At 45.0% G+C, this 22,160-nt stretch overlaps 1 protein-coding gene across 1 annotated transcript in view; it reads left to right on the top strand.

Moving 5' to 3' along the window:
• LOC135917115 (RYamide receptor-like) overlaps positions 1-22,160 on the top strand; it is a 397,563-nt gene that overhangs the window by 45,310 nt on the left and 330,093 nt on the right. The window lies entirely within an intron of this gene.

Here is a 22,160-nt window from a genome sequence, read left to right as displayed (position 1 = left end):
ATGTTTGCTTGGTCGGGCTGAAACCATGCTTGTTAATTCAGTTAGTAAGAAATGCTTCCAAGTTCATATGGCCGATAAAACTGCTGTCCTTACCTTGTATAGCTGTTCAGTAATTTGCTATAGCAATCGATGCTTCGTCTTTCGGGCGAAACTGCTACTTTATTTTGTCCACCAGAGGCCGAATGCCTCTCCATGCGATCTCCAGTTACCCCTGTTTTGCGCTAGCTGATTTCTAACTTGCGCCTGTAAATTTTGTAATTTCATCTCCCCCACCCCTAGTTTTCTGCCATCCTCGACTACTCTTCCCGTCCTTTGTCACCCATTCTGTAACTCTAATAACCCACCGCTTATCGACCCTACGTATTACATAACCTGCCCTGCTCCCTTTTTAGTGGTACGAGCATTGAATAAAACTCTTGTTTCTTGCGCAGCTCTTCCCGTTCACCTACTGAAACGACCGGAGAAGAAATCCAAAATAAACAAAAAATACAAAAAATACCACAGTACAAAATTCATGGGTTTAATTATAGATATATCAGGGCATAAGTTTAGTTATAAGTTGAGTTACTAAATCTCTGCAATAATTAGAATTAATTAGAAATCACTGAGACGACCGGACACAAAATTCAAAACATATCAGAAAAATAGAAAAAAAAATAGTGGAGGACAAAGTTTATCGGTTTCATTATAGATATGATATCAGAGCGCAAGTTTAGTTACAAGTTTAGTTACTGGAGTGTCTGGAATAATTAAGATTAATTAGAAATCACTTCTTACTGCACACCAAAGTACATAATTGTAGACTTTAGAGAGCCGCCACGTGGGCACGACTTTGTCGAAATTCTTCTTGAAAACCCGGAAGTAGAAAGCGCTAGTAATGACGTCACTAAGGACGCTGCACACAAGAAGGTGGCATAATATTCAGCCGGTTAATTAGCGGAAAACAGCTGCCTCCGTGCACGGTTCGAGCATTGCGTTCGCCTAAAGTTAACCAGTCAATGATTAGGGTCACCTACTATTTTTTTAATTAAATCTAGGATATCGCCTTTTCCCGTTTGCTCTCTGATCCACACCACTTTCTTCCTGTCTCTTCACGTTACGTTTAGCATTTTTCGTTCCATCGCTCATTGCGCGGTCCCTAACTTGTTCTCGAGCTTCTTTCTTCTGAAAGTTTCGGCCCCATATTTTAGCACCGGTATAATGCAACGATTGTACACTTTTCTTTTCAACGACCGCGGTAAGCTCCCAGACAGGATTTTGTAATGCCTGCCTCTGGAATTGTAGGCTCTTTCCATAATTAGCGATTAAGTTAGAAGGGCCTTGCATGATATTAACCGGAGAAAAGCGGCAGGAAAATATGGAATAACAGTACATTTTATCAAAAATAGAGGCGATATGCTTGAAAAGATTGTGGTTATTTATGCGCAATACCTCAGGACTTCAAGTGTACTAGAAAGCTGGAAGAATGACAACATTATACTAATCCACAAGAAGGGCGGCGTTAAAAAATTGAAGAGTTATAGGCCCATTAGCTTGCTTTCCGTATTGGATAAAATGTTCACAAAGATAATTTGCGATCAAATCAGGGCAACACTCGACTTGAATCAATCAAAAGAACAAGTTGGCTTCAGGCAGGGATATTCTACAATGACTCACATCAATGTCATCAATCAGGTAATCGAGAATTCTGCGGAGTAGAACCAACCTGTCTAGATGACTTTTGTAGATTACCAGTAATCATGAAGGCATATCAAACCATACAGGAAGCATACGTGAACATCTTGGGGAAATTTGTACGAACATTCCCCAACTACCTTGGTTCTCCACAAGAAAAGTAGAAAGTTAGATGTCACGAAAAGGGTCTGGAAATGAGGAACAATCTCTCCAATGCTATTTATTGCATGCTTAGATGAAGTATTCACGCTATTAGACTGGGAAATCTTAAGAATGAGTGTTAACGGCGAACATCTCAGCAGCCTTCGGTTTGCAGATTACATTTTCAGGTTCAGCAACGCTGGGGACGAATTACAACAAATGATTGATGACCTTAATCGAGAAAGTGTAAGTGTACGGCTGAAGATTAATATGCGGCAGACAACGATTATGTTGAATAGCCAGGCAAGGGAACAAGAATTTAGGATCGCCAGTCAGTCTCGATAGTCTGTACAGCAGTAAGTTTATCTGTCAATTGCTCATAGGGGACCCTTATCATGAGAAGGAAATTTAGAGAAAAAAAATGGGCTGGAGTGAATACGGCAGTAGCAACAACTTCATGTGGGCGAGTTGCTTCGTCTACTATCAGGAATTTACCATCCGGAGAGAAATTGTAAAAGCAGGGCGCGTTCCAAAGAGAACGCGTTCTTCAAAGGGAAACTTTGTCCTCCACCCGACAGTAGCACGCAGCTGTAGATGAAGCGCATGCGGGTTTTCTTTCACGCTGCGTGCTATACTGTCGGATGGATGACAAGGTTTCCCTTTTACGAATCTTCCTCCACCATGCGCATTCCCGCAAAACTGATTTGCCAAACTTTATTCCAACTAAGTTTTGTCAGAATATATAGTACAGCCCTTGCAAGCAGGATTTGGACGAACGGTTAGAGACACATTAATTGTATAACACATAAAATAAGTAATTTTTAGTTCATTAATAATTTAATATTTATTCTACTGCTGATATTTTTCTAATTTGCATGGCCGCATGGCTGCGTAGTCTGTGGTTGCCACGTATGGACTCGAATGGAGTGAGTGGCAATGGAAGACAACGGATTTGACCAATCACCCTCCGAAAATTCTGCCAGGAGCTATCAATAGAATATCAGACACGGATCCCTCTTAGGGAGCAATGAATGGCAGAAAGAGTCGGCACTAAATATGATCTATTTCGTGAGGAACAAAGCGTAAAGTATCGGTAGCGGCTGAGGAAGCGTAAGCGCATCCGTTTCGTAACATTGCCTACGTCAGTTCTTTTGCCGGTAACCAGGTTTTTTGAATCACCATAAGCTGTACTATTGAGCTACCGTCCACCCCCTCCGCCGTTCACACCGCATTCATTTCGGTGTGAATGGTGCGGCCGAAAACAGGTGGGGTCAGTCATGATTTCCATATCGCAGGCATCATTGAAAACAAAGTCGAAACTAATATCGAAGTCTGACTAGCTCGCTAGTTGGGGACTTGTGAGGCAGCATTTAAAGATGAGGCCACGTTCAGTACGCCTAGACCCAGGATATGTTACCATTACTGTCTGAGAAAGATACAAAGATACCTGTGTGCTTTTCCGTTGATAGGCCCTGACACGCATTATTGGATGGTGACTGGCCAAATTCGTTGACTTCCATTGGCACCTACTCCTATCCAGTCCATACATGGCCGCAGCAGACGATGCAGCCAGGCAGATTCGAAGATCATCTGCATTAGAATGGATCTCAAATTACTAAATAAAAAATAACATTTTAACAGCGGAACTGTTTAAGCTTTTAGTTCAGCCCTGGAGCGTAACCAAAAATCTCTGCCCAGCTGTGTGCTGCCTCGCGTTACCTAGCAACCTCCTGCGAGAGCACCATGCCACATAACCTCCTCGCACCCCACACGCGTAGGCGGAGTCGTTACCTCACAGACCAGGCAAGTAAAAGCTCGGAACAGGGCGCGGCGACACACTTCTCACCTCCTTTCCTCCGTGCGTACGTGCTGCTGCCATGGGAAGACTGAAGAAGGTCCGGACGCCCGAAGAAGAAGCGGCATACCAGGAAGAACGCCCTACTGCCAAGCGAGAAGCTATGCGTCGCCGTCGAGCTGATCCGGAACACTGCGCTGAAGCTGCGGCTCAGAAGAGGCGGCGCCGAGTCGAGGATCTCGAGTTTCAGTCCAGAGAACGCGAGATTCGATCGAAAGCGATCCCGGCCTATGGCTACTCGAAAACTTTCAGTATCAAGCATGCCGAGACAACTTAGCAAAACCTAGCAAACCTCGTAAAATCTAGAAACAACTTAGCCAAGCCTACCGTAACCTCGCAAAACCTGGAAACAACTTAGCCAAGGCTACTGTAACCTCCCGAAACCTGGAAACGATTTAGCCAAGCCTATGAGCAACCTAAAAACATAGGATAACCTCGCAAAGCCTACAAACAACTTAGGTAAGCCACGTAAAAGCTAGGTGACCGCAAACTCCACTGTTGACTCCAGCCTTGCACCACTAGTGCAAGCTGCGCACGTTTTTTTCATGTGTTATTATAATAAACAATGGTTAACTGTTTGTGCAACTCATGGGCGCATTAGCTGCCCTACACATTTTAGCAAAAATCACTAGAAAGAAGAAAGTTTCGCAAATCAGCTCTTCGGAAATCCGCATGCCAGTCGATTTGTTCCTCCCGCATAGTGAAGGAATATTTATGAAACGGAAAAGTGATCATCTATCTCACAGTAGCACGGGGCTAGAAAGGAAACCATTAAGTACGAACTAATGCAGGTTCTTAGTAACAATGCCGTAAAGGTTAGGCTTAAGATGTTACGTCGCTTTATCATGTAGTTTCTACTGAACATGCAAAGTTGTTTGGAAGGATCAGGGAGGTGGATGCGTTGACGGTCGTTTTTCCATGACAAAAATATAGAAGACATAAATAACGGAGCCTTGAAACCACTCAGAGTGCTTTAACTCTGAGTGGTCCCCACTGGTGACTGCTGTTTATAACCTGCGGCAAATGGGATCTTTAGCTACTAAAGATCCCACTTTCACAAATTCGCAGTTAAAACAAAGCTCTAAGGAAGAAAACGACATAGAAAGAGGAACATAACTAGGGTATTTCGTACTGGCCGCCACATAATAATAACTAGGAAATATTTCATGACTAAGAACTTAACTTGAAATCGGGAAGAACAAGCACAGGATCAGACGAATCAATTCGTATCAAGTTATTTGAAATGTAATCACAATCGTCTGACCTAACAAAACGCAGATAATTCTTCTTTAGTACTGTTAAACACTTGTTTTCTTGACGTATCCGGGAATAAAAGCTCGATCTTGTTCAGCCAATCCAAGAATAGCTCGAAGCGAGGGAACATGATGGGGCTGCACTTACTGAGCTATCCCTCGCACATATTCTATTTTCGTATTTTTTCTTCGTCCACTGAACATTCTTTAAAAAAATAACGGTTTCTCTTGTAGAATTCTCCTTTTTGTCAATTAACCCTCAGCTCAGCCTTAAGCACTCCAAGAACTTTCGCCAGCTGCTCGTCAAGTCATTGTTTAGTTCTTGAGTGTATCAGATTGTCTTCAACGTAAACAATGAAAATATTGCCTAGAATGTCCAAAGTAAAATCATGTAGCACAGTTTTTCAATCTGAATAGAAGCCTCTAATGTTCATATATGTGAGATAAAGTAACAAAAGCATTCATTTGTTCTGTTTATTTTGTTAACGACACCTCCGGTAACCTTTTCATCAATCGAATCTCGAGCACATAGTACATCCTCCCCTCTGGTCAACAATGTCATCAAGGACAGGGACTGCAAAAAGGAAATAATTCGGCTTCTCTACCCTAAGGCTGCAGTACAAAGACGAAATGCTCCATCCTTTTGGGAAACAATTGCCTAACAAACATTCAAGCACAACAGCCCTGATATGGTACAGAACTTACTGCACGTACACATAAATGCAGAATAAATATTATTATTATTATTATTATTATTATTATTATTATTATTATTATTATTATTATTATTATTATTATTATTATTATTATTATTATTATTAATCATCGTCGCTGGAGACTGTACTTATTTATGTTTTTCCTTCACCACATGTATCATGTTCATAGGCATGGTCCTACAAGGCAACTGAGGCTTAGAGCGGCCTGTTTCTTATATTATTTTTTTTTGGTGGCGATAAAAAAAGCTACCCGGGACGCTAGTTTTCGGACGCCAAGGGACAAGCAGGCGCGACGAGCAGATGATACGCGACTCGGTGCCTCTTGGTAAGCGCTGACAACTTTTCCCGTTTTAATTTTTACAGACAAGTGTTAAGTGCTGTTGAAATTCAGCGAAAATACATCATGTACCTAGGCGCGTTCAAGACCGCGTGCATGCGCGGGATTTGGGAAACAAGAGATTAGGACCACAGAGAATTGACAGTATATCGTGCATTCTATGACGATCAGCAAAACCCGCAAAGGGGGGACAATTCAGCGGATCTCTTAGGCATGTAGGGCCCTCTGGGCCGTCCATTTCGGCGATAAGGTAGCCTAGGTGCCTGCGGGATTATCTTACAGAGCTATGTCGAATGCTCGGTTGCGATAGTCAGAAGTTCAAATTCCCCCCCCCCTCCCCGATTTTTCTTTAATTTGAGTCTCCAGTGCACCACATCTGCAGGCTTCGAGTGACGCCTGGCACCGGCGAATGATGCCGAGAGCGAGTGAGGCTATACTAATCCAAGTGCAACCAAATTAGGAAAGCTCAATAAGCTTGAACAAAGACGCTCCCTCACCAGAACAGGAATTGGCTTCCCTGGTGCTGTATTCGGCCACAACCTCCCTGATGATATCTAGAATCAACCAATGGCCCTCATTTTCAAGCAGCTGCAGAGCACCTGACCAAGGCGGCGGTCAGACCTGTAACGCAGCAGAAGGTGCTAAGAATCTCTGGGACGGGACAGGCCGCCAATGGAAACTGACCCTGTCAACTTTTAGCAGCCTAACTCTGTAGAGTGAGGCTAGCTTAGCAGTACTCTTTGAGGAACTAGCAGACGTTGTTTGGGATATTATCGGCCTTAGTGAGATTAGAAGAACTGGTGAGGCTTACACATTGCTAAATAACGGCAATGTCATCTGCTATAGAGGTCTCCCTGATATGAAGCAATACGGAATAACATTCCTAAACCATAAGAACATAACGGGCAACATTGACGAATTGTACACATTAAAGAGAGGGTAGCAGTAGTCGTAATCAAACTTAATAAGAGGTATAGATTAAAGGTAGTACAAGCCTACGCTTCAACACCCAGTCACGACGATGAGGAAGTAGATCAGTTGTTGAATTAGCGATGAGAAAAGTGCACACTCGTTATTTAGTAGTAATGGGTCACTTCAATGCAAAAATGGGGAAAAAGAAGGCGGGTGAACAGGCAATTGGCAACTACGGTGTCGATTCTAGAAACGCAAGAGCAGAGATGCTGGTAGAATTCGTAGAAAGGAATAAGCTGAGAATAATGAACACCTTTTTCAGGAAAAGTAGCAACAGAAAGTGGACCTGAAAAAGCCGTAATGATAAAACAAGAAATGAAATGCATTTCATACTTTCTACCGATCCCAGGATAGTGCAGGTTGTAGAAGTGATGGGTAGGGTATAGTGCAGTGATCATAGGTTAATGAGGCCTAGGATTCACCTCAATTTGAAGAGAAAAAGAGTAAAATTGGTCAAGAAAAAACAGGTCAACTTACATGCAGTAAGGGTAAAAGCAGACAAATTTGGGCTGGTACTTGCAAACAAATATGCAGCCTTAGAACACAGAGATGATGATGATGACATAGAGGTAATGAATGAAACCATAACGAGGCTGGCCTCAGAGGCAGCACTTGAAGTGGAAGGCAAGGCACCAAGGCAACCAGTAGGCAAGCTCTCCCAAGTAACAAAGGACCTAATAAAGAAACGATAAAGAATTTAAGTGTCCAACTCAAGAGATAAGATACAATTCGCGGAACTGTCAAAACTGATCAAATGAATGAAAGTAAGTGATACTCTAAATTATAACGTGAGAAAGACCGAAGAAGCCGTAAAAAACGGACGCAGCCTGCAATCAGTGAGAAGGAAACTTGGCATAGGACAAACATAGATGTATGCACTGGAAGATAAGTAGGGTAATATCATCAGCAATCTCGAAGGTATAATAAAAGCAGCGGAAGAATTCTTTACTGACCTCTACAGTGCTTAGAGGACTCAGAAGTATTCTATTCGAAACACTATGGAACAGGATACAGAAACTTCTCCTATAACTAGAGATGAGGTCAGAAGGGCCTTGCAAGACATTAAACGGGGAAAAGCGGCAGAAGAGGATGAAATAACAGTCGATTTAATGAAAGATGATGGAGACATAATTCTTGGAAAACTGGCGGCTCTCTATACGAAGTGTCTATCACAGCAAGCGTACCAGAAAACTGGAAGAATACACACATTATACTAATCCACAAAAAGGGCGCGGTTAAGAACTGAAAAATTATAGGTCCATCAGCTCACTCCCAGTACTATATAAAATATTTATCAAAATAGCCTCTAATAGAATAAGGGCAACACTGGACTTTAGTCAACCAAGGGAACAGGCTGGCTTCAGTCGGATCACATCCATGTCATTAATCAGGTTATCGAGAAATCCGCAGAGTGCCTCTCTGTATGGCTTTCATAGATTATGAAAAATCATTTGATTCAGCAGAGATACCAGCAGTCATAGAAGCATTGTGCAGTCAAGGAGTACAGACCGCTTACATAAATACCCTGGAAAGTATCTACAGAGATTCCACAGCCACCTTAATTCTACACAAGAAAAGTTGGAAGATACCTATAAAAAAAGGGGTCAGACGAGGAGACACAATCTCTCCAATGCTTGACTGCGTGTTTGGAAGGGGTATTCAAGCTAATAAACTGGGAAGGTTTAGGAGTAAGGATCGACGCGAATACCTCAGCAACTTTAAGTTTGCCGATGAAATTGTTCTATTAACACACATTGCAGACGAGTTACAACAAATGATTGAGGACTTAACAGGGACAATATAAGAGTTGGGTTGAAGATTAATATGCAGAAGACAAAGATAATGATAAATAACCTGACAAGGGAACAAGGTTTCAAGATCGCAGGTCAGCCTCTAGAGTCTGTGAAGTAGTACGTTTAGCTAGGTCAACTAATCACAGGGAACAGTGATCATGAGAAGGAAATTCACAGAAGAATAAAAATGCGCTGAATCGCATACGGCAGACATCGTGAGCTCCTGACTGGGAGCTTACCGTTATCATTGAAATGGAAAGTATACAATCAGTGCATTTTACCTGTGCTGACATGTGGGGCAGAGACTTGGAGACTGACAAAGAAGCTTGATAACAAGTTAAGGACTGCGCAAAGAGCGATGGAACAAAGAATCCTAGGCATAACCTAAGAGACAGAAAGAGAGTGGTTCGGATCAAAGAGCAAACGGGTATAGACGATATTCTAATAGACATTAAGAGAAAAAAATGGCACTGGGCAGGTCATGTAATGCGTATATTAGATAGCCGTTTGACTATTAGGTTGACAGAATGGGTACCACGTGAAGGAAAGTGCAGTAGAGCATGGCAGAAGACTAGGTGGTGCGACGAAATTAAGAAATTTGCGGGTGCCAGTTGGAATCGGTTGGCGCAGGACAGGGGTAATTGGACATCGCAGGGAGGGGCCTTCTTCATGCAGTGGACATAAAATAGGCTGATGATGGTGACGATGATGATAAAACATTATTATTATTATTATTATTATTATTATTATTGTGAAAGGTGGTGTTCACGGCCGAATTAATTGGGCTTTTAACGTTTTATTTTGTAATCTACTCTGAAGCAAATCTTTTTTTTCACGAGTCATGCGTTAGTGTTTCTTGCACCATTGGCTTGTGTTCATGAAATAGAAAAAAAAATCACCTATGATTACGTCAGTTCCTAATGCAAAATTTGAGCGCAGGTCTTAAGCTGTTTCGGCTTTCCGATATAATGTACGTGGCGAAGAACTTGTGCAAGACGTGTATGTACAGTTACAGACGACTTTTTATTCTTCACACTTATTCCATCCTTAAGAAACACTACACTCCCAGTTCTTGATTGTCATGAAGGAAGCTTTGTGGTCGGAGAAATAGATTGATATATGCTCGACTTGCTGCACCAATGCCTGGTTCGGCGTAGCGGACCTCTGGATTCTGGCGGCGACGGTGCTGGGCCTCTGCTCGGGCAGCTCGTTTAGCAGCAGTGGCAGACGAAGGACTTTCATCGGTTGCCTCGCTAATGGCTCAGAAAGAGCTGGCTGAGAGCAAACTTTTTATATAGGCAGACGGAATATATTATAATATAAACCATCTGTGAGCTTCAGACAAACAATCGGTCCCGTGCGGAAATTTTCGCACCAGCCATCGCAAACGGAGCGTAGCTTGGCGCAACTGCCTCGCTTATAGGAAGGTCGAGGGAGGCAGCGCGAAGGCACATAGGAACGTTGCGCGGCGAAGAGGTGGCAGCGACTGACTGATGCCGCTGAGGCTGCTAGCGAGACAACTGAACATGGTTCTGCGTTTCGGCTCGGGAAAAACGCACCGTGATCCGCTGATAACGAGCCGGTGCTTCGGCAACCGGAGAACACCGCGTGCTCTCGTGCGGTCGCTGCCACGGAGGAGGTGTTGGGGGTGGAGGTACACTAGTGGCGAACGGCGGCGGCTATGCGTTTTGGCTTGGGCAGCAGCACATCATCAATATGAGCCGCCACCGAGCCGGCGCTCTGATTGTCGCCGATCAGGGTGGCATTGGAGGAGGAGCGAAGAGAGCAAGGCTCGCGCCGTGCGCGGGAGATGGCGCCAGGAGCGCACGCAGCTAGAGCAGCGCGCTGGCCCCGGCTACGGAGGTGGCTACGGCGAGGGACAACGGCGAGGCACAACGGTGACGCGAAACGCATGAACGGGCACCAAAGAGCTCCGTTCTAAAAAGGCTACCTCTGTGCCACTTGAATTTGATGGATAAGCTTCTACGCAGAGAATTTGTTGGTGCTGAAGTGGTACATCGACAACGTCGCAGACTACCTTGTCAGATGGGCTCCGCAGTTTTCCACAATTCCGTCGTTATTTCGTCGTTGCATGAATTGTTCATCCGGAAAGGCTTCATATATCAGGCCAAGATAATATAGGCAGGAGTTTTACTCCTTGCATGGTCAAGGCCATCCACATCTAATTTTTCCCTCTCAATTTCGCCGCTTACTGTTGTCCATTTCTGCACATGCATTTTGTAGTGCCATTTCAAATCTGTGCACCTGTACTATCTACCCAGAGCGAACATCACTGCACTTCTCGAGACACTGATTCGCAATACTCACAGAAGCGCCAGTAGAAATAAGTGTGTCCAGACAGAGAGAGAAAGAGAGAATTCGTAAGGGAAAGGTAGGTAGGTTAACCAGGCTGGGCATGGTAGGCTGCTCTGCACTGGTGAAGGGGGAAAGAGGACTGAAAGAGAAGAAAGAAGTTCACAGTGTGCACTGTTACGCACACAAGCGTCCATCACTGAGTCAGTAACAGGTGGTGACATAGGCAGGTGCATTTCAAGAAACGCACCAGCGCCTTTGTGGCCTTGCACATAGCAGACGCACGAGTCCACGGGCTCTTAAATTGTATTAGACATTTTTTAAATATGGAGTCTCATTTGGTGTCAAAAGTTGGGACTGCTCACCGTCATTTATTTTTTTTTTCGTAGGACTGTTCAAAATATCACTGAATACTCGTCGCTGGAGACCCTTAGCTCCGACCAATGGCTAAGTGTACGCTGTGGCGTCTATCGAACAGGAGGTTGTGGTGGCGGGTTTTATTCCGACCTTAACGTATATTCTTCCGCAACCACAGCGCCTACTTCCTTGTCTTCGTTTGGTTGCATATATATCTCCACGAATATATCAGCCGATACCGGTTGACTTACCCATCGAGGGACGCAATACCCTGGTAGGCTATATGCAAATGAAGTTTCACTTTAAAATGAAACGATGCGGCACATGTAACAGCAGCTTATTTCGCGATAGCCCATCGGCATAGCTGGTGAACAATGTGCATACATAGATTGTGCTTGCAGAGTGGGCTTTGATGTTTTAAGGCTCGTTTAAATAGCAATGCCTTAGGAAGCTGTAGCACGTATAAAGAACGTAGAAAGCAACAGGGATCTTAACTTTCGATAGAGGTCAACTAGTGAAACCAGGAACTCTCCACAATATGACTGGTGTCCTCGATAGTAAAGCCTGCGCCTGATGAAGAGTCAGTCAAAACAGGGTTGCCTCCATCCTGCTGGGTGCCTTAATGGCGCGCTACGCACTCGATCTCAGCTGCGACGAAAGCGTAGTAACACTCTAGTAGTAATGAACACGTACGCCAGAGTCGGTGGCTCGTCCAGATTTACGGTCGTGTTTTTTACGATCAACCGTTGACCTAGCTGATGGCAGGCGTCAGACGATGTAGGGTCAAGCTTTTCGCGACGCCCTCCCGGTCCGGCGAGGGCATCACCTTGGAGGGTAGCTATATTATGCTACCACAGAACTAAATCTATAACTCGCTATTTCTCTCGAAGAGAACGCGTCAAACACTTTGTAGCTGTGAATGTAGATAGCCGTCATAACTTCACCAGATAAGAACGCACAGAACTCTATAACCATTTCTGCGCAGGATAGTGACTCTCCGAAAAGAGAAAATATGGCTTGAGAAACTATGAAGTTGTGTTACGGGCATTTTGCCTTTCGGAAAAATAAAGTACTTCGTCGGTGTCGTTTGCATTTAAGCACAGCACGAACCGCTGCATGAGTGCATATGTTGAAGAAAAATATATACAGTGGCGTTACGATACGTACCAAATGGGCTAATGACATGACTTCTGTGGCAGTGGTCGAGCTTCACAATGCTTAATTTTCCCAGCAACAACTAACTAGAAATTAAAAAAAGACCTCAGCAAAAAACAGCTGCATTCTTTTAGTCGAAGCTGACGGTCGTGTGCCGCCATGGTACATCATGCACAGCGAGTGTTTTCGAACAGCTGTACGTTCATAAACCTTCACTCAAGGACCTACGATGATTAGCCTGCCCAGTGGCACACACATAGTGTTCAGAAAAGGCTGTGCCACTTCACGTCTGGCAGCGCGTGGGCATATTTGCAGACGCGTGCGCACACCATATGCTGCTCCCGTAATTGGCAGCATACAGCCTGAGCAATGACGAGTGCGGAGGTGTCACGACCTTTCCTAACCTTATCATGGAACACCGGCGTGCTACTTGTGCATCGTGCACGACAAAAACGCAAGGGGGCTGCATGGTACATGCAAAACAAGTAACGTCACTGTAGCTGCGGACAATGATATATAATCGAGAGGCGCATCCATTAAGAAACGGTAACGTATTGTGTAGCGTATGCTACAAATAGCTGTCTCCTCGTCCTGCAGCACAAAAAATTAATAAATAAAACATAGAAAAGACATTACTCACGCACGCAGTTACACTCAAACAGTCCGGGCGGGGGTCAATTTGATTGCGGGTAGGCCTGCAGTATACAACGATGCTGTGAGTTCCCGGTCATGTTTAGCTTTGAGCAAGATCGTACAGAAACAAATTTCGCGAACTTGCGCCACTCTAGTTAGCGAACTTGTGCGAGCTTGCGCCACCCTAGTAAGAACAGGCGTTCTTCTCGAGGTGTTTTTTGTTCTCATACAGCAGTCGGATGACCTCAATGAAGAAAACTAAACAAAAGCAGCTGACGGGTGCATAAAGTATTCTATGCACCCCGCGCGCGGCACGCAGACGAAGGTGGTTAACCACGTTACGCTCTACCGAAGCGCACCTTCTGGAAAGTCATAAAGCGAAGTGTTCCTAGGCACCGCCTCGACCTCATTACGGCGCCAGAAAGCAGGTGCCACACTGACGTTTGAGAGCATGCTGGTATTTCAATGATTTCGTTCAAAAACAGCATAGACAGAATGAATGACTGCATCAGACCCCGATTCTGCATGTTTTGCCATTACTGCCACAAAAACGTTCATTCCGTTAGAGGAATAAAAAGTAACGAGTACATACGCTTTCCTTCTGGCATTCTTTAAAACTGACATGTACTTCTCAAGTGAGTATGCCAAGTAACAAAAATGCTGATTTCCCGAGCTATACGCGTGTCGCTTCGGGCAGAAGGGGCAGGGTTACTAACGGGCATCTGGATTCGCTATATACAACATTGTCCTTGTTATGATACTTACCTTTTTTTTCATAACTTATACATGCTTGCCTCCGATTTTTTTTTATTTAACTAATTGCCTTTTATTTAAATTTTATTTGGGATAGCATAGGCTTCCCCTGTTCATTTATTCTTGATTGGTTTACGCCTGCTATACCTAACTGGTGGTGCGGGCTTCCCCACTTTATTTTTATTTATTTTTACCTATTGGGGACACACAAAGCTATATACACGAGGTCAGTCCCAAAAGCGCGTGCAGTGCGTTTAATCAAACTCAATTCACAAACTTTCACGTACGTCTATATGGTCGCCTGCAACATACCGGGAATTAGACAAAATACACTCGTTTCGCCTTTTCCATTGATAGAAGCACCCGTCTAACTCTTCTCCGGTTAACTGCTGCAACAGTGAGAAGTCGTTTCTCTTGAATAGCCGTCAGATCCCCTAAATGTCGCTCCCAGAACACAAGTTTGCATTTGGGCTGAGAAAAATAGTCACAGGGGTGCTAAATCGGGCGTACAGGGAGCATGGTTCAGCACAGTTAGAGAATTACGCGCCAAAACCGCATGCACTATCAATGTAGAGAGCGCAAGGCCATTATCCTCTGCGCAAAATGAAGCGTGGCTGTTTCGAGGAATTTGGTCGTGCGCGGTGCACAAAATCTTTCAGACGCTTCAAGACCTCCACGTAGAAAACAGCGTTGACAGTTTACCCGCCGCAGTAGCCTAGTGGCTGTGGTGCGCGACAATAATGGGGGTGCACGACAACGTTAGACATGATGCCATACTCCCCGCTCTCGAAGTGGTAGGCCACAGTTGTCGGATGTTTTGATGGATATACAGCTATCTTCCCATGCGGCGTTTCTTTGTCAGCACCGAAGACGGCCCCATTTCTTGATATTACAGCTACACTGACATACCCCAAGACGGTGTACTGAGCCCTACGTTGTTTAACCTCACGCTGATTGATCTCCTTTATCACCTTCCATGCACAGTGAAATTGTCAATGTACGCGGAATACATATGCCTTTGGGCGTCTTTAATAACACCCTTACAAGTGCCAGCAAGGCTCCAAAAAGCTTCCACTTATACTACACTCTGCCTCCGCAATCAGCGCCTAGAGATATCATCTGATAAATGTGCACTTGTTGCATTTACGTGTAAGCCCATGACACTTCAGTGTATTAGTCAATGCGCAGATTACACCATTTGTATGAACATACAAATTATTGTGTGTCATAATTGACAGAGGCATCTCATGGAGCCCTAATCTATTGTACATGCAAAAGCGGTTGACAGGAATCTGTCACCTTTTGAAGTTCTTCCCTCGAAAGACCTGGGGAATGTCCAGAAGCGCTAAGCTGCAACAATATGGGGTACCTTTTTTGGCCTTTGCGGTACAGCTCGCAAGCATTTACTAATGCAAGTTAAAGAAATCTACGTGCTATTCAAAGTGTTCAGGCTCAGGCACTCCGGAATAGTCTAGGTATTCCTCGAAGTGCGTCAGCGACGGCAACTATTGCAATCACAAGAGACCACCTCATCAAGACCCACGTCATAGTTGAAGCACTAAGAGCGCACGTATGGCACCTTGCCCAGACTTCTTGCCACCATCTAGACTCTCTACCTGCGGAGAGACCACGTGCTTCGTTCTGCCGAATATGGTATCCGCACATCGTGAGGCTATGTCATCTTGCTCAACACTTCCTGCGAGACCTTCAACTTCTCCTTGGTGCCTTATTGAGCCAAAGATCAATCCTACAATATTGACACGTGCACTTCTTTATCTTTTTCGGGTGAGCGCTTTTCACCGTCTAACAAATCTTATCGCTCAGCGCGGGACGCACCCACATGTATAGGAAGTTTCTCGAATGTTATCGATGGTTCTGTTGTAACCGAAGCTTCTGTAAACTGATTGCATGTGTGACACGAATTGTGCTGAACTTTCTGGAAGACGTGCGGGCACCACCGATTACTGAGTCGTGTATGAAATGCGACGCGCTTCAGGCAGATCAGATTTTTGAGGATCGCCGACTGTGTTCGTCACTATCGTCGTTCTTTGAGTGTAGCCTGGGGCGCTATAACGTAAAAGTATTCCAAACTTTTCTATTTCAATTCTGCTATCAGCCCTCTGCGATTGGTCAAAAACTTTTTTCAGCCACCCGCCACATCACCTGTCTGTCACACGACGTCACGAAAACCGCAATACCTCCCCATCTGATATGATGTGTACACATTGATTATAAACGATTTGACAGAAAAAAGACAAACAGTTGTTTCTGATTCGACCCCTTATCGACATTAGCCCTCGGCTATTGCTAAAAAGTTTTCGAGCTGCACCCACTTCACCTGCCTGTCACTCGACGTCACAAAACCGCATGAACTCACCGCGTCAAAGTGACGTGTACGCGATAAAGATGCATTAATATGCCGAACAAAACTGAATTTTCTTCTGAATAGCCACGGACTGCCCCGTTCCGAAAGGAATAAAAGATTACTGTTGCCGATCACTCAGGCACTGGCTACTCACCTCTGCTGGAGAGCATGGGTTTATTTGCGTGTAATAAAACTTTTTGTCTGGCCGTGTTACGTTATCGAGAACTTTCAGCACGTTTACGACCTCGTTCTGCCAACTCTTCTTTGCTGAGGATCCGTTTTAGCGTCATTCTTCAGCTTCCGTTGCATGCCGCCGCGATTGTCGACGAGCCTACGTAAGCTAAGTAAGAGAAAGCGGACCAATCGCAGACGCCGGCACCACCCTCTTCATCCGGTTATCGATATGCAGTGCAGTGGCTCAGCCCCATAGAATCCTTCTCCACTTGAGCATGCTCCTCCTCTCTTGGGAGCCAATTAGATAAGACAAGCCGCTCAGTGCAGGCAATGCTATTCGTTTTTCAAACAAACAAAAGGGACCTCCTATGAACGAGGGGAACATTTGATTGGCTTGTTCAGACAACACTGTGGGTGACCGCCTGATGCTTGCGTCGGCGGTTACGCAAGTTTAACGTCAGGAGATTGGAATAAAAACACATTATAATAGTTTTACGTTATATGGTCCTTGAATGTGTGGCAAAGCCGTGACAAAAAAGCTGGACACGCGGAAGCAAAACATTGTGACGTTCTGGCACTGGCTCTGGCTCCCTCAGCCACCTGCTAGGATGCTGCGTTGTTGGAGTAGCATACGCCCGATTACTTCTTTTTTTTCAAATCCCGCAAGTTTACGGGCCTTATTTTCGGCGTGTTTATTCACTGTCTCTGTCACCATTAGCAATTAAAGATAAGAAGGAGGGAAATACCCTTAAATTAGAATAAAGACACATTACGCCACGTTGACTGGCGCTCAAGACAATGTTGTAACGAATACAGGGCGTTTCAGCGAACACTTTCAAAATTAAAAAAAAAAATGCTTGTGGCGGAAAGCACAATTCTAGTCTATGAACTGGTCTACTCCAAGAGGCGGGCATTACTTCTACTAGAAATTGAAATGCGTAATCGACTAATTACGAAAATTCAGCAATCACATTCTTGACTAATTACGTTATGGCACATATTGCAATTTACAAATTCTAGCGCGTGAGACTGCAAGGCATATCCACTAGAAAAGAATTGTTTGCATGACGCGTGCCATTTACGAGATATGCCTCTCCAAACGTGGGGTAAAACTGCACTGTAGTTCCACGTGCTTTCTTAACAAAACGTCGCTTTATGCATTGAAGCACAAAAGTAACGGCAACGTTGATGCACTTCTCCGCAAAAATCGTAAATTAATATCTCGAAATTGGTGTCATCCCAAGAACGCGTTCCAAGTGGATCCACCTTTCGAACTGCCCGGCTAGAATTTGTAAATTGTAGGATGTGCTGCCATAAGGTAAATCGTTAAACTTTTAATTAGTATTTCTTCAGTTACTCAATCATGCATTTCGATTTTTTTGTGCAAGTAATGCCCACCTCTTCGAATATACCAGCTCTTGGACTAGAATTGTGCTATTTGCCACAGGTAACTTAAATTTTTTAAGCGTTCACTGAAACATGCAGTATGGTAAAGGTTTAAAATAAATGTTTCCTTTTCTGTTATGTACAGTCTAGTGCTTTTTCAGTCCTATGTTCGTTATTTGTAGTCTTGTTTGTTTTATCCAGGTTGATGCATGTCTATCCTGTTGTCATGCTCCCAGTGCATTTCTGCCAGCATACCACCAAAGAGAACATTGGAAGATTTCCTCCCACCCCATCGCCCCATTCGTCCTGCTTTACATGGACTTCAAGAAATAAAGCTACAAGGTCACAGAGTCGCTCAAGATACGACAAGGCAGTCGGGCGCTTCGCAACATGATCAATGACAATAATCGCGGTCACTGCAAGGCTAGAGTCATATCGGGCAGAAGTGAGGTGTCGCCTCACAATATTTCTTACGACTGGAGCATGCATCGAACTTTCGGCAGGCATCGTCAGATATTCCTCTTTAAAATAATAACTTGCTTCGCTGTTTGAGCTTTGCGTGTTTAGTTTAGCAAGTTGCTCACCAGTACATAAAGAAAAAAGTCGACAGGTTTGATTCAGATGGAGCTGGTGCTCCAATTCGAAAGTGAGATACGCATGTTACAGACTGTGCCAGTCAATAGTCGAGTAATTTAGCGGGAATGGCCAAAAATAAAGCGCGCAATGCGAGTTAGTTAGACCTTCTCCTCACCATCCAATCGCGGCGTGATTTGAGCCTCTCGCGTACCTGTCGTATCGCGTAAGTGTGCACGCTGCCGTTTTAAAGCATTGAAGATTACACGTATGTATGTATGTATGTATGTATGTATGTATGTATGTATGTATGTATGTATGTATGTATGTATGTATGTATGTATGTATGTATGTATGTATGTATGTATGTATGTATGTATGTATGTATGTATGTATGTATGTATGTATGTATGTATGTATGTATGTATGTATGTATGTAAATGAACGGAGCTGTTTCGCACTTCGGTTTGCCAGCTCACTTCCCCTGTAACCGCGAGTAAAAGCATTCGCGTGTCATAGCGATCCTTGTAGCGGAATTATCTCTTTTGCAAGACCCTTCGAGCGCCTTTCAACGCCACTCAGACGAGATGGAGTGAGAACAAATATCGCGGCCTCGCGCTGCCATTCTACCCCGCTTCACTTGCGCACAAGATCCTGGAGGCGACGAACTTTCCCACGGGTATTTCTAATCGAAAGCGGCGCGCACATGTGGGCTGTGGCTAAGGTGACGGAAAGGTCTGGGGAGAGAGGCAAAGCAAGAACAACGACAGCCCTGTGCGCGGTTCGCTGGAGCAACAAATGGTTCCGGCGACGACAGGTGTCCCGAATCGATAGAGGACGCATTCAAGCGCTGATTGTCTTTAAGCGAATGCGGTAAGTGGCATAACACAGTAGAAAGAGAACTCGTCCAGCACCAAGAGATATTCAAGAAAGCACAAGCAAAGTACGCCCTGTACGGCATTGGCTCTACAGCTAACGTTTCAAACGAGTAGGAAGCGTGCTTATTAATGTGAAGCATTCATTGGCTCGTACAGGAGTCAATTTGTGCCATTTAGTTTGGTTGCCCTCTCGCATCGGTTCGGGCCTCTTGAATTAAAACAAAGTAAGAAAAAACTTTGCAGGAACCGTCAATGATGTCAATGTAAGCGAATACACTGAATCCTTCCAAAAATAATTCGCTTTATTAACGCAGTGATGCGCTTGAACGCGTATTTTTGTTGCACTGACGACATTTAGATATAGCGCTTGTTGTTTGATCGTGTAATTCCGTAAAGAGAACGTCGTACGTACCCAGTACATCTGTAGTGGAGCCCCCTCCTGCGGTCGCCACAGGGGGACAGGAAGAATGGGAGGGCAATCCTTTGCAAGCGCTACACCACAGCATCTAAACTTTCAGCTGCCCAATGCTCTCACGCGACAGCGCGTGCCGAGAGGCCTGACTATTCACAACGATGTTACGTGGATATATTGGAGTGCAGCTCTTAAGCGCGCGTTGGTGCCTTGAGCGTCGGCGTCCTCGGCTTAACCGAGCGAACGAGCACAGTGAAGGATGAAAGAGCGAACGCGGAGCGCAGCGGGGAATGAAAGACGGCGAGAGCGAAGAGACCGCGAGGAGGAAAGCGGATGAGGAGGGTGCAGGGGAACCATGAGGCGTAAAGCGGAGTAGGGTATAGCGAAAGCATGAGAAGAAAAGCGTAGTACCGCGCAAGAAGGCCTCTGGAGTGATGACCGCTACGAGGTGGCGTCAGAGTTGCGCGCCGCGGTCTGCTCACCGACGGCACCATCGATAAGGCATGCGGCGAGTGCGCCCATCGATACCATATGTGCAAGCAAAGCGCAGCATGAGCGGAGCGCTGCTGTGAATCGCGGCCACGCGACGCAGTGCCTCTCGCAGTGTCCCGATTAGCGAGCCAGTCACGCCACGCTCCGCTCTGTTTCCAATGCGCCGCACGAGACAGAGTGTCCGCATCACCCACGCTGCTCACTAATATAATTCTCTTCCTAGTGTAAACCGTTAATTTTAAATTGGCATACTTCTTTCACGTATATAGCTGCGCTCAAATTAGGCTTAGGCAGCATCGCAATCGTTGGTGAATTTTTTTTTCAACGGAGTCTAATTCTACTCTATAGTATTGTCACAAACTGCTTCTTTTAACAACCTCCATAACATTTCTGGAGGTTTTATGAAATTTGACGAAAAAACGTCACCGATGATTACGACGCTCATTAATGCGAAATTTGAGCGCAGGTCAATACGTGAATGATGCATTACTAGCTGCGCGAAACTCGAAGGACAGCTCAGCGCCTTTCAGCTCGTCATTAATGGTTTCTCATTTACGACTCATTAAAAGTGCTTAGGTGTCCCCGGATTTTCTTGTTCTTTGTCTGGTGACTTATGAGTAGCGGCATGCGGAGCCAGTTTTCAGCGGCTTTCAACGTAAAAGTTGTAGACTTCACTGAAGGGAACGGCAAGACTGCCGCTCAGCGCCAGTTCGACGTTCCTGAAGCAAGCGTGCTGTATTGGCAGACAGAAAAAAGAAAACTGAGACCGTGCAAGTCACACACAAAAAGAAGAAAAAAAATGCCATTAGCTTTGTTATACAGCGATCGCTTGGTGGGGCCGAGTACGACGCACTGTGGGAGGCTTAATGCGAAAAATGGTTGTCTTGTTCACTACACTTCTTGAAGTTGCGATGAATGAGACCGCAGCTCTGGTTATGGATGAGCGACGCCGATATGAAAGTGAACGCGTTTCAGTAAGCTTTCGTTTTCGTTTTTTTTTTCGCTCAAGATTATGGGTCCACGTACATTCCCAATCGACTTGTATTCCGGATTATACGGTATTATAACGCTGCAAATGCGGTATCTAAGTTAAGATTCTGAGTTTTTACATGTCAAAACCACGATTTGATTTGAGGCACGCCGCAGTAGGCGACTCGGTATTAATTTTGATCACCTGGGTTTCATTAACATGCACATAACGTACATAGGCGTGAGTACCTAACGTGCACAGGAGCTTTTGATATTTCGCCTCCATCAAAATGGGGCCGGCGCTGCCGGTTTTTCGTCCCGCACCCTCGAGCTGAGCAGCGCAACGCCAATGTCACTACACCAGGGTGGATAATAACGCGTCTGGAACTCATAAATTTGTGAGTGTTAGTTTCGCATTCAATGTTTTTTTTTTTTTAATATGTGAGGTTTACTATTGGCGACGTTGGCGTCGCGCAACTACATTACGCAAGAGCACGCGCGCTTTGTATCGGCGCTGAGCTGGGCTGCCAATCACCGACCACCGACCGTGAATCACTGACGATCAAAACGAGTGAGAGAACCAAAGAAAGCTATTTGCTTTAAAAATCAAGTGATTGATGGTGGGGTTGAACCTCCAGTCTCCTGGCAAAAAAACGTGATGCTCTAGCGACGTATCGGACGCACGCTTCTCTCCCGCTAACGACAGCTGACATTTCGAGACGATTCGCGCGTAGTCGCTTCGCAGAGCACGAGTGAGAGCACGTTCGCGCCGCGCCACTTTCCATTCGGTCATAGACTTCCCACTGCTTTTCGCGTGCCATGCTAGAAGTTGCTTATACAAGCGATAGCGGGACCGTTTAATTATTCCATCGTGGCAGCTAGGGCTTTTAGACGATGTGTTAAGCTGCAGCTGCCTTCGCAATCGGCCCAATTAGGAATTAGGCTACGCTCAGAATTAG

The sequence above is a fragment of the Dermacentor albipictus genome, chromosome 1 (genome assembly GCF_038994185.2).
Source record: "Dermacentor albipictus isolate Rhodes 1998 colony chromosome 1, USDA_Dalb.pri_finalv2, whole genome shotgun sequence".
Classification (NCBI taxonomy): domain Eukaryota; kingdom Metazoa; phylum Arthropoda; class Arachnida; order Ixodida; family Ixodidae; genus Dermacentor; species Dermacentor albipictus.
The sequence above is the reverse complement of the archived record's forward strand: the minus strand, read 5'-3'. Positions and strand labels throughout refer to the sequence as shown.